Source organism: Rousettus aegyptiacus, unplaced genomic scaffold (genome assembly GCF_014176215.1).
Source record: "Rousettus aegyptiacus isolate mRouAeg1 unplaced genomic scaffold, mRouAeg1.p scaffold_m13_p_13, whole genome shotgun sequence".
Lineage (NCBI taxonomy): Eukaryota > Metazoa > Chordata > Mammalia > Chiroptera > Pteropodidae > Rousettus > Rousettus aegyptiacus.
The window spans coordinates 32752357-32764315 of record NW_023416288.1 but is presented as its reverse complement, the minus strand read 5'-3'; the positions used below and the strand labels follow the sequence as shown (position 1 = coordinate 32764315).

General features: G+C 35.8%; 1 long non-coding RNA gene across 1 annotated transcript; it reads right to left on the bottom strand.

The window, feature by feature from the left end:
- Positions 1 to 8898: 8898 nt before the first annotated feature.
- LOC107518109 lies at positions 8899 to 11699 on the bottom strand. The gene is made up of 3 exons (XR_001598740.2): positions 11539 to 11699; positions 10254 to 10326; positions 8899 to 9157 (listed from the first exon to the last, which is right to left on the bottom strand). It is a non-coding gene; the product is annotated as an uncharacterized LOC107518109 (long non-coding RNA).
- Positions 11700 to 11959: the final 260 nt, after the last annotated feature.

The following is an 11959-nucleotide window of genomic DNA, read 5'->3' as shown; positions in this document are numbered from 1 at the left end:
GAACAGAAAGCTCAGTTTCCAGTTCCGTTACTAGCATCCTGGGACTTCAGTTGAAAATAAAGTCTTACTACATGGGCACTGGGTATCACATGCTTTAATCAGATATCGGCGGCAAATAAAAAACACGGAATCAGATTAAAATGTCTTCTCAGACTCTGTATCACACCTCTCCCCATTTTTATTTCCAGAAAAGTCTACTTGAGTAATTAAAACCAGCTAAAAATCACCTCCTCTCTGAAACCATTCAAAAATACTAATTGAATGCCCTCTGCCCTCCCTAGACAATGTGGATAAAATGGTGACTAAAGCAGATATGAGGCCTACCCGTCAAGAGTAACTATGTATCTACAGATATGCCTCTTCCATTACACTCCAAAGTTAGAGCCAAATATTCTTCATTCCAAGGTTGTCATATAGTGTTTTAAAAAAATATATTGGATGAACGAATGATTGGTTGAGTTCAACATTTTATTTTTTAAAAAAAATAAGTCGGGTATAGTTTAACTTTTTTTTTTTTTACTTTTAAAAATTATTATGTTTATTCCTAATACGCATCTAATTGGCCACAGTCTTAGTCTACTCAGAATGCCATAACAAAATACCACAGAGTTCTGGAGGATGATTAGTCCAAGATCCAGGTGCCAGCCAATTCAGTTCCCAGGTGAAGGATGACTTCCTGGTTTGCAGAGGGCCTCTTTTAGCTGTGTCCTCCCACGGCAGGAAAGAAAGAAAAAAAGAGCTTGGATCTCTCTTCCTCTTCTCGTGAGAACATTAATCCCATCATGGAGGGGTCCAGCCTCATGGCCTCGTCTAAACCTAATTACCCCCCAGAGGCCTCACATTCAAACACCACCACGGTGGGAGTTAGGCCTTCAACATATTAATTTGAAGGGTTGGGCACAAAAATTCAATCCATAACAGCTTAATTTTTTTTTTTAATAAAAGGAAGAAAGTGTCTCAGGGGGAAAAAATTGTATTTCATGGAATGATTGGTCAGGAGTGGTGGAGTCTAACACCAGCTTTGAAACAAACTATGCTGGACTTGGATCAAGTCCCCTCGTCTTCCTGATCCTAAAAGGGAAGGAGCCGGACTGAGTGATCCTTAGCTCTCTCTCCAGTTCCGCCATGCTGGGATTCTTGTGGTAAGAGACACCTTAAACTTTATGTTATATTTGAGAGTCCCGACTGCCACCTATCCTCATCAATCTCTGATACAGACTGCACAGAATTCCACAAATGAAAAGGAGCTGTTTTCATTCAGGACTGCACCATCCATGAGGGAAGCAATTGCCGTCCATTCCCCGTCCCTACATGTGTTGCCAGAACTCCAGATAAAGAACCCAGAGACCCAGCGGAGGCAGTCTGCACTCACCTTACTGAGTAAAAAGACAGAAAACAGAAACCAAATTGAATCTCTTTCAGCAGGTACTTTGAACTTGAAAAAAATATTTAATTCCACTTACATAAGAGATGCTTATATTCAAGCCTAATATATTTTTGAAAAATAGCAATACCGAAACCATATAACTTCTCAATTTTTAAAAATGACTAAGGCTGATGTAGTGCTGCTATTGATATGCACTGTATCTTCTACTTTGAATTCTACAAATGTATGATTGCAGTAAAAAAGAAAAAATAAGATGTACCCACAGAATCCTCAAAGGACAGAAAGCCCCGGTTGAAGACCTACTGTACAGAATGTTCATGTTGCTAGTTCAGGTTTCTTCTCTGTGTTTCTCGCAGATAACCGTAATCTCAATTAGGAATTTTAATAGAGAAAGATTAGTAATAAAAATTAAAACGACTTCTCTTTTTCCCCCTGCTGTTTTCTATTAGCGATGTATTGCATTTTGTTATTTTCCAATGTTTACTTAAGACGTTTCATAAATATTAGAGAAACAGGCTACCAAAAATGGTGACCACAAAATAATGAACAGCTGAAGATGAGACACTTGAACAGAAAAAGTTCACATAAGCCATATTTATATGCATATAGGGGCAGCCCAGCCCCCGTTTCAAAGCAGTTCATTCCATGAAATCACATGGGAAAGAAAAAAATTATTCTTTTTTTGCAGGGAATCCTATAGTAACTCCCATTTTGCTGGTAGATGGTGACTCTGCTGTCATAAGTGAAAATCATGAAATCAATGACAGAACATTATAAATCAGCAAACTGCATACCAATATGCAAAACTACCCATTCCCAAACACCCATCGCCGGGCAGACCCAGGGCCAGAAGCCTCCTCATACGCTGATTCATGCAACTCTCAGGACACTCTGAAAAAGCAGTATTATTTCCATGTTACGGGTAAGAGAACTAAGAGAATTTAAGCAACTTCCCCAAGGTCACCTAGTTGGTAAGTGATAATACACCCAGTTCTGGCGGACTCCTAAACTCATGTTTGTTCCTCTGTACAGTGAACAAAGAACACAGGTGCCATCATAGGCACTTAGGAATAAAAAAGACACCCTATGCTATGAACTGAACTGTGTATGCCCTCAATTCGTATTTTGAAGTCCTAATCCAAATGTAAGTATATTTGCAGATAGGGCCTTTATGGAGGCAATTAAGGATAAATGAGGTTTCATAAAGATGAGGTCTTGATCTAATAGGTGTAGTGTCGTTATAAGAAGAGACAATGGAGGACTGCCTCCCTGTCCCATCCCTCTCCAAGAACACACACACACAAAATGAGATCATGTGAGCACACAGCAAAAAGGCAGCTATCTGCAAGCCAGGAAGTATACCCTAACCAGAAATCCCATTAGCTGGAACCTTGATCATAGACTGCTAGACTATTTAATTTATAAGAAATAAGCCTATATAAGTAAACTGCTCCTGAGGGCACCACTTACCATATTACAACACAAGTAGTTTATGAACTGGAGTCACTGAATAACCACACCATGGTTACTTTGATGGATGGAAGGAAGGAAGGAAAGAAGGAAGGAAGGAAGGAAGGAAGGAAGGAAGGAAGGAAGGAAGGAAGGAAGGAAAGAGGAGGGAGAGAGGAAGGGAGGGAGGGAAGAAAGAGAGTGAGAGAGTGAGAGAAGGTCGAGAAGCGAGAGAGAAGCGATAGGCCAGAAGCCTAAGTCATTCAGGACTTCGTCCGCCTTACTTCGGCTCGTCCAATCCGTAGTCCTATCTCTCTCCTCTCCTCTCCTCCTCGCCCTCCTCTCCTCCCCCTCCGCCCCCTCCCTCCCTCCCCCTCCCGCCCTCTCTCTCTCTCTTCTCGCTCTCCTCTCTCCTCCCTCCCTCCTCCCGCCCTCCCTCCCGCCCTCCCTCCCTCCTCCCTCCCTCCTCCTCCTCCCCCCTCCCCCCTCCCTCGTACCTCCCTCAAGACGGACGGAAGTTTTGTCAGTATATAAAAAGGCAACAACTTGAAAAGGATTTTCATATTACATTATCTCATTTAATCACCAGTCGCTCTGGAGTAAACATTATCATTATTATGTTACTGAAGAGATTCAGAGAACTTAAACAATACCCAGGGCTATGCAACTACTCAAATTTGGGTCTGATTCCAAAGTTCTTTTTATACTATATCATACACCCTCTCTTGCCATGCTCACTGTTACATACACTAAGAATTAAAGTGCTATGAGTCAGTTCAGGACCTAATCCCTGTTCATAAATCATCTTTGTTGAAAGAACAGGTGACCTGCGTCAAGCAACCTATTCGTACCTTGGGTTCTTCCTATGGTATATTCGTTACCCCTTCAAGTCCTACCTAGCACAAATGCAGGTAGCAGAAAAAGCTCTATAAATATTTGTTGGGTTTTTAGCCAATTTCCCATGTGACTGTTCCAATAATTAATTAATTAACTAGTTAGTTAATTAATCATTAACTGCTAGAAAAATGGAAGAATTTGAGTTGTGGCCAGAGGCCAATATTCATATTGGATGCATATTAGCTTATTAAACCAAAAGAAGGCTGAGATTTTTTTTTGAGGAATTTAAAGGCGAAACATGTAAATCTTTTTTGAGACATCTTTTCCACAAACCATGGATAGATAATTCCATAGAGTTGTAGCTTGTTTGGATATACTCTTTATCAATGTGAGTAGTGAAACAAAAAATTTAGATTCTGTAGGTGCTAAAGCATCACGCACCACACTTGCAGAGATCATTAAAGAAGGAGAAGAAATTAGTCTTAGCAAATTTTCAAATTTTTGATAAAGCACATATCAGTAATAAATAGAAGTACATTCACTTACATGCTTATTCTTTTACTCATTAATTCATTCAAAGAATATTTATTAAGCACCTACCATGTTTTGAGCACTTTTTAAAGCATTAGGATTTTAAGAGTGAACAAGATAAATCTCTATTCATATGTAGCTTACATTTTACGTTAATGCTTATAATTTTCTTTTTTATAGAAATAAGATATCTTTGTCAATTATGTGTTCTATACAGTGGATGAAAGCATTACTAAGTTCTCTTCTAGAATAGTGCCCAACACACAGTAGATGCTTAAAAAAACTGCCAGTAAATGAACATATAAGTTAATGAATGCAGAATGTAGCTTAGGAAATGCAACTCAACTTTGGCAAACTGGTCTGACTGGAGGAAGTACACTGATTCCCTGGAAATCAATTCATTAAATGAGCAATTTTCCAATGTTATGACAAAACAAATTAATAAAATGATTAACGGACGAAGCAACCATTGGGTAAACTGATGCTGGCAAACTAGTTAATAGTAATTTGGTCACTTGAAAAATCAGTCATTTCTAAACCACTTCTTAAGCAATAACTGAGCCTTGGATTTCAAAAGCAGAGATCTAGCTCAGACTATCTCTGTGGCAATGTCCATCTGATCAAGTATAGGCCACAGTTCATCTATTTAAGTTCTCTCTCTCCCCTAGGTGACTCTTCCCTTCCCTTTTTTGTGTCCTTCAGCTCCTCTAGCTATTGCCTCCCGTCACAATAAATTTTTCCTTTCTCTTCCCCCTAGTATATGTCTCCATCATTTCTGTCTGGTTTACAGCTCTGGGCACAAACTGTTGAATGTTTTTGTCCTTTTTACCCTCACTCATTCTTGCCGTAATTCCACCCTTACTCTCCAGCCACGTTGTAGTCTCTTTGAGGCAAACATTTGGTGAGGAAAAAAAAAATGTGTGTATCAGTAGAACACTATGCATTGCCTAGAGGATACTACTCCAGGTCATATGATTCTAGCCTTTCACTGTGGAGCACTATCTATATACAGCACTCTCTGCCAGTTTATCTGATTCTAGCCCTGATCATTGTCTTTATTTTACAGCTCTGTATAAATACATCTCTTCCTTAAATATTCTTTTGAACCAGTTACATCTGCTTAGTTCCTTTATTGAACAAATTAAATGAAATTGTTAACATGTTCATTTTTAAATCTGTATGAGAACCATGACTTAACCTTTTTTTTGAAAATTATCTTTTAACAGATTCTTTTTCCTCAAGCTTATTTGTATTTGCACAGTATTAAGAGTATCATAACTGAAGTGGGAATAGAAGGTATAACCTGTGTGCTGCTGTCTATGGTCCTGCGTAGCCATAATAAGCCAAAGTACCTCGGTTCACTGATGACCTTTGACCGATGATTCCTAATGTTCATGGTGTTTTCTTTGTCTTTACTTTTTATCATAATGGAAATGTTTGCAAATATTTGATGTGGAACCATGAGTGACTTTCAACAGTTTATTGCTATGTCATTTAAATACCATAAAGTTCACCCATTTTAAAGTATATAATTCGATAGTTTTCAGTATATTCATAAAGTTGTGCACTCATCGCCACAGTCAATTTTAGAATATTCTCACCACTCCAAAAAGAAACTCCACATGGATTACCAGTCGCTCCCCATTTACCCACAACTCCTCAAGCCCCTGGCAACCTCTACTCTATTTTCTGTCTTTATGGATTGGTCTATTCCAGATATTTCACATAAATGGAGTCATACAACATGTGGCCTTCTGTTACTGGCTTCTTTCACTTAGCATGAATTTTCAAGATTAGTCTATATTGTAGCATGTATCAGTACTTCATTTTTCAATAAATTACTGCATTATATTCCATTATAGAGATATACCACATTTTACTTATCATTCATCAGTTGAAGAACATTCGTGTTCAAATTTTAGCTATTCTTAATAATGCCGACATAAACTTTCTGCACAAGTTTTTATGTAGATGTACATTTTTATTTCTCTTGGGTATACACCTTGATTGGTTCGCATGATAGCTCTATGTTGAACCTTTGTGAGAACTGCCAGACGGTTTTCCAAGGTACCATTTTACATTCTTATCAATAATGTACAAGTGTTTCAATTTCTCCATATCTCTGTCAACACCTGTTATTGTCTGGTATTTTTTTTGTAACCATTCTAGGCAAATTTACTTAACTGCTCTGAGCCCTAGTTTCCTTATCTATAAAATGGGCCAATAAAATCTACTGTTAGTAAGTCAAAAGATTTAAGTGAGTCTAGAACATGGTAGGCATGTAACAAATAATGGTTTTCTTTCCACTTCCTCTAAGCTGATGACTCCCAGAACCGGCCCTTCAGCTCTCATTTTCCTATCCACACTGAAGTTCAGCCTTTCTCTCTGCCTGCCTGCCAATCATTTCCATTCAGATATTATGCAATTACAACCATTTAACCTGCCTAAAGGTGATACTATGTCCCCATCGAAATCACTTCCTGGCTTTGGTATCACTGCTCTTTAAAGTGAAATTCATTGATTCTTCTCCCTACCTCAACTTCCCAATCAACCAGGCACCGTGATCTCTCATTCTGTCTTTTGGAATGTGTCCCTTCCCTTTCATTTCCATGACATCGTCATAGTTTACATCCTAATCACCTCAAGCCTGAACTGTTGTTTCTTCAGTCTTTTCCCTGACAAGAATACCTCCACTCTAGTCTACCTAAAGCCAGACGAAGGATCAGAAAATACTTTTTCTGACCATGTTGCTCCTCATTTAAAATGAGACCTCAAAGACTTCAGGATAAAGAACAGACGCCCTAGCCCGGTATTCAAAGTTATGTATAATCTGATTCCGACTCATAGTCTTCTTTCACAAATCTTCTACTTTAATCAAATTGGTTTTAACCTATCCCCAAACACATCTGGTGCTCTACACCCCTCCATACTGCAATATTGTTCCTGTCATTCCATCGTCATGAACACTTATCACTTCTATCTATCTACCTCATTCCTATCCTTTGAGGCCCAGCTAAAATACAGCCTACTCTGTAGAGCCATCCTGAATGACGTATGCGACTGAACCATTAACCCATGGAATATGATGCTATCTCAAGTGGGTAGTGTCAGAATTTAGCTGAATTGCAGATTATCTAGCTACTGTCAGTGAATTACTTAGTGGTATAGGAAAAAGCACACACAGGAATTAGAACCACAATCCTACATGGTAATACAGTAGTTTCACCTAAAACTCACCTCCTGTGACCCTAAGATACATGTATTTGAAACATTTATTATCTACCATGAAATTTTTGGTTTATAATTCATTATAGTTGATATTCTTTAAATTACTTGAATATTTTTTAAATATTTGAACTATAACAGTAAAAAAATACTATTGAAATCATTATCTTATCATTTTCCCTTTAACACTGTATTACAACGCAGAGACTTCTTGAATATACTTGGAGAAAATATGTTCAGCAAATAAGTACAAGAGTTATTAGGAAAATCATCTTTATACTCCAGTTCGAACGCCTATGTTCTTATCACTAATGCTACCTGGCTCTCTCTGTTCCTGAGTGCCAGATATTTACATCTTCTCTTGGACAAATTAGATCTGGTTGCTGCAATCTCTAATTTCAAATCCTTGGGTTTTCACCTAGAAACTGAATATCTTAAATACCTAGCCTATCATGGTAAAAGCATCCTGGATCATGGGAAAACATCTGCAATGGAATGGGAGAGTGGCATTATCGTTTTTGTTAATCTTGTCCTGGACCTTGATCTTTAAGTTGCTTCTAATTTGGGTAACTTCAATCATTAATTTAACAGTTCAGAATCCAGACTCCTGTTTCACTTTCTTAATCCAATGTACTTACCTCACTTAATCCTGTTATCCCTCCTACCTTCCAGAGCGAACTAAGTTAAACAAACAACATTCAGTCTTTATATGCACTAATGAATCTTTCTACCGGCCATTCAAGAAAATGATCTTCAGTGAAAGGATTAAGAAGTCCAGATTGGTTGGATGAAGAAGATGTGGTACATGTATACGATGGAATATTACTCAGCCATAAAAAAAAAAATGAAATCTTACCATTTGTGACAACATGGATGGACCCAGAAAGTATTATGCTAAGTGAAATAAGTCAGAGAAAAATACCATATGATCCCAGTTATATGTGGAATCTAAAAAACAAAATTTAAAAAAAAAGAAAAAGAAAAAGAAATCCAGATTGGTAGTTACGAAATAGTCACAGGTATGTACAGTACAGCCCAGAGAATATAGTCAATAATATTGTAATAACTGTATAGTGCCAGATTTGTACTAGACTAACCAGGGGGATCATTTAGTAAATTACATGACTGCCTAACTTTGAAGCTATACACCTGAAATTAATCTAAAATAATATTAAATGTCAACTGTGGTAGAAAAACAAACAAATAATTATCTTCACACCTGAAAATAACAAAGCTTCTCTTTTACCAAAGTAGTCAAATAATGTATGGCTTGATATCCAGATAAGAACATTTTATTTTTTGTACAGAAGCTATCCTTCCATGTCATTGCAAGAAAATAATTAAAGAAAATAAATTTTAATTCTATTGAGAATGTAAAGGCAGTAAACAAAACAAACTTTTGCAAAAGTGGTGGAGATGCACTCTATTTTGGACTCTACTAGGATAGAGTCTTAGGTAAGTTTGCCCATCCCAAGATCATTTCACTTCTGGGAGACATACTTTAGGATTAATGGCATTGAGTAAGCCATTAATCCTTGTCTCATTTTTTCCACAGATATGCCTTGTCTCAGCAGCCATACTGAAGACTTTCTAGAACAAAGACTCATACCTCTTAGTGTCTTCAGTATCTATCCTGATGTCCCACACATAATTTCAATGATGATAAATGTGATCCTTGCCAAGAACCTCATTTTTCATGCCTCACTTTTCTTTTTCTTTCCTCCTCCTCTACAACAGAGAAATAATACTTGTTTTATAGGGTTGTTGTGAAGATTAAATGAGACAACATAGACAAAATGCCTAGTACCCACCCTACCCCATGCACTGTAATAACTGAATCTACCATAGCCTTTAATTATAAAACAAATAACATTTCCAGAAATCAGAAATTTTTAACAAAAAATGAGGTGAGATTTGAAAGCAGTAGATTAAAATAATCACCAAAGTACATTTTTAAATCAACTCTTATATCAGAGTCTAAGGATTTACTTAATTATATTAAAGTCATCTATGGCTACCTTGGCTCAGATTTTTACTCTGAATGTGCTACTATCATGTTAGAACAAACCACTCTCTTCCCAACTTGCTAAACAACAATAAAATAATTTTGTCAATCTCATTAATTAGTAAATAATCAAATTGAAAGTAACCTCTAGGATGACTTTAAACACTATGAAACAGATAATAAAAATCATTTAGTGGGGCATAAAGTTTATTATTTACATTAAAGAAAAAGCTAAAAATTCTTATAACAGCCAAAAAGAAATTATCTATGTTTCCTACTAAAGCAAATTGTCAGCTGCTATGGTTGATGAATATGTGAGATTGAAAAGTATACAGTGGAAATAAAATTTTGTGAATCATAAATCAGACTGAAGGAGATGATGAAAGCCATGACTCAGGCAAGTACAATAATCATCATCAAAATTTGCAGTTACCTATTGATGGTCATAAATGGAGCTGATATCAGATAAAAATGAATCACGATGTTCAAGGAAAAGCAAATAACTGTTAAAATATTAATTTGCATAGTGTTTGAGCAGTTATAAAAATATAATGTTAAATAACCTAAGTCTATACCTTTGTATAAAGTTGTTCAAGAAATATTTTATGTTTCCAGAATATCTAATGTAAACATCAGTTTAATACTTTCAGCAGTAACTAATCCTTCTCTAAATGAACTTGTAAAAAAATAATTGATCAGTTGATTGATTGATTAATTGATGGAGTGGTGCAGGGAGAAAAAAATAAGGAAAGAAGAGAGGAGAGAAAAAAGAGAAAGGAGAAGGTATACAGGACAGGTATACAATATAGACATTATTACCTTTCAAGGAAATTAAGGATGGGTAAGACCTTCAAAGTCCCAGCCCTTCAGGTAATATATATAATGGCTCCTCCTTGTTAAGTACAATAGAAAGAATACATTAAAAGCAGAATACAGTGATAAAGCAAACTGTTTATCAGTAATTTAATTCTCAAGCTAAGCAATTTTGTGTGGCTGTAATTTCCCCTCTTTCTGTAACATAAGTATCCTAAAAACAACTCTAATGTTTGTTCTTATAGTCTCTCTTGATGAATCCACACTATCAGAAATTCAAATGCACGACACTAAATTCTTTGAAAAAAATATCTCTACTTACATTAAAATTCTCCTAAGACCTTTTACTCCCACTACCTTCATTTTACAAACAACAACAACAACAAAATAAAAACAGCTTCATAAACAGCTTATCAAATATTTTCTCCTCTAAAACAAAAAGAGTTTGAATTGGAAAATCCTTCCCTCCAGTTATTCTAGTAGATAGTTTAATTTATTCGACCACACTATTAGATTTTTGTCTCCATGATTTTATTCTCTGGAATGTAGAAACGAATTGAGGGTTGATGAAATCTAACATAGAAATGAGGATTCCTTTAAGGGGAAGAAGAAGAGAAAGTATTTTGGGAGAAAATGGATTTCAACATAGGTAGACTCTCCTTTAAAAAAAACAATTCTTTTTACAACTAAAAACAGGAAAAAAAAATCCATCTATGAGCTAATTTATTACTATGAAGGATATTTAAAGTTGATCCTTTATCATAAAAAGAAAATTGAAATGGATAAGCACACTTCTTATGGATTAGATTTACCAACTCCTACAAAATAGCCTACAGTAAAAGCTTCAAATCATTCTTTACCTTTTTTTATTCAGCAAATTTTTATTGAATGTCTGTCATCGTGCTAAGTATAGTCCCAAACTTTATGGGGTTTAAGTTTAAAGAGAAATAAATATTAATTAAATAATCACACTAAAGAAAAATTATAGTTGTGATGAGCCTTCATTATACAAAAAAAGTAGAACATTTCTCTGTCCATGACTAATTTGAAACTTCTTAAAATTCATTTCAAACAGCTGGTAACATAAAAATGTTTGCTCTATAACTCAAAACTTTTGACAGGGGGGCTATAGAGTAAGAAAATCAAGTCCCAGGAAAGAGAAACTGTGGCAAAGACTTTTTGAAAAATAAACTAAATATATAACCTAAATTACTTTAGATCTTGATGAAAGAAAGATTTACTGCATCCTCATCCAAATAAACAAAAATGTTTGACTGCATTTAAAACTTACCTTTTCTAAAACAGTCCTTGCAGATGTTTATCCCAGGATGCTGTGGGTCCAGAGCTACACCTGGTGGCCGTAGAAAAACTTACAAGAAACTATTCTAAACCTTTTAAAGGAAATTTAAAAGTTATGCCTCTGTTCATGAAAAAGAAGCATCTCTCGAGAAATAGCACACTGTTACTTGATAGCAGGGGAAAATTTTAAACCTTTAATTAAAAACTAATATAAAAGATTAAGGTATGTAATTATATGATTAAAGTATAACATGTTAATGGTAGAGCTTAAGTGACAATATATAGATATTCACTATAAACTTCTTTTAACTTTGCTGTATGTTGGGAAATATGCTTAATAAAATGTTGAAAAATTAAGAATTTAGAAAAAATGTTTCATCACCCATATTTTTTACCACAAACACCTTTTTAGG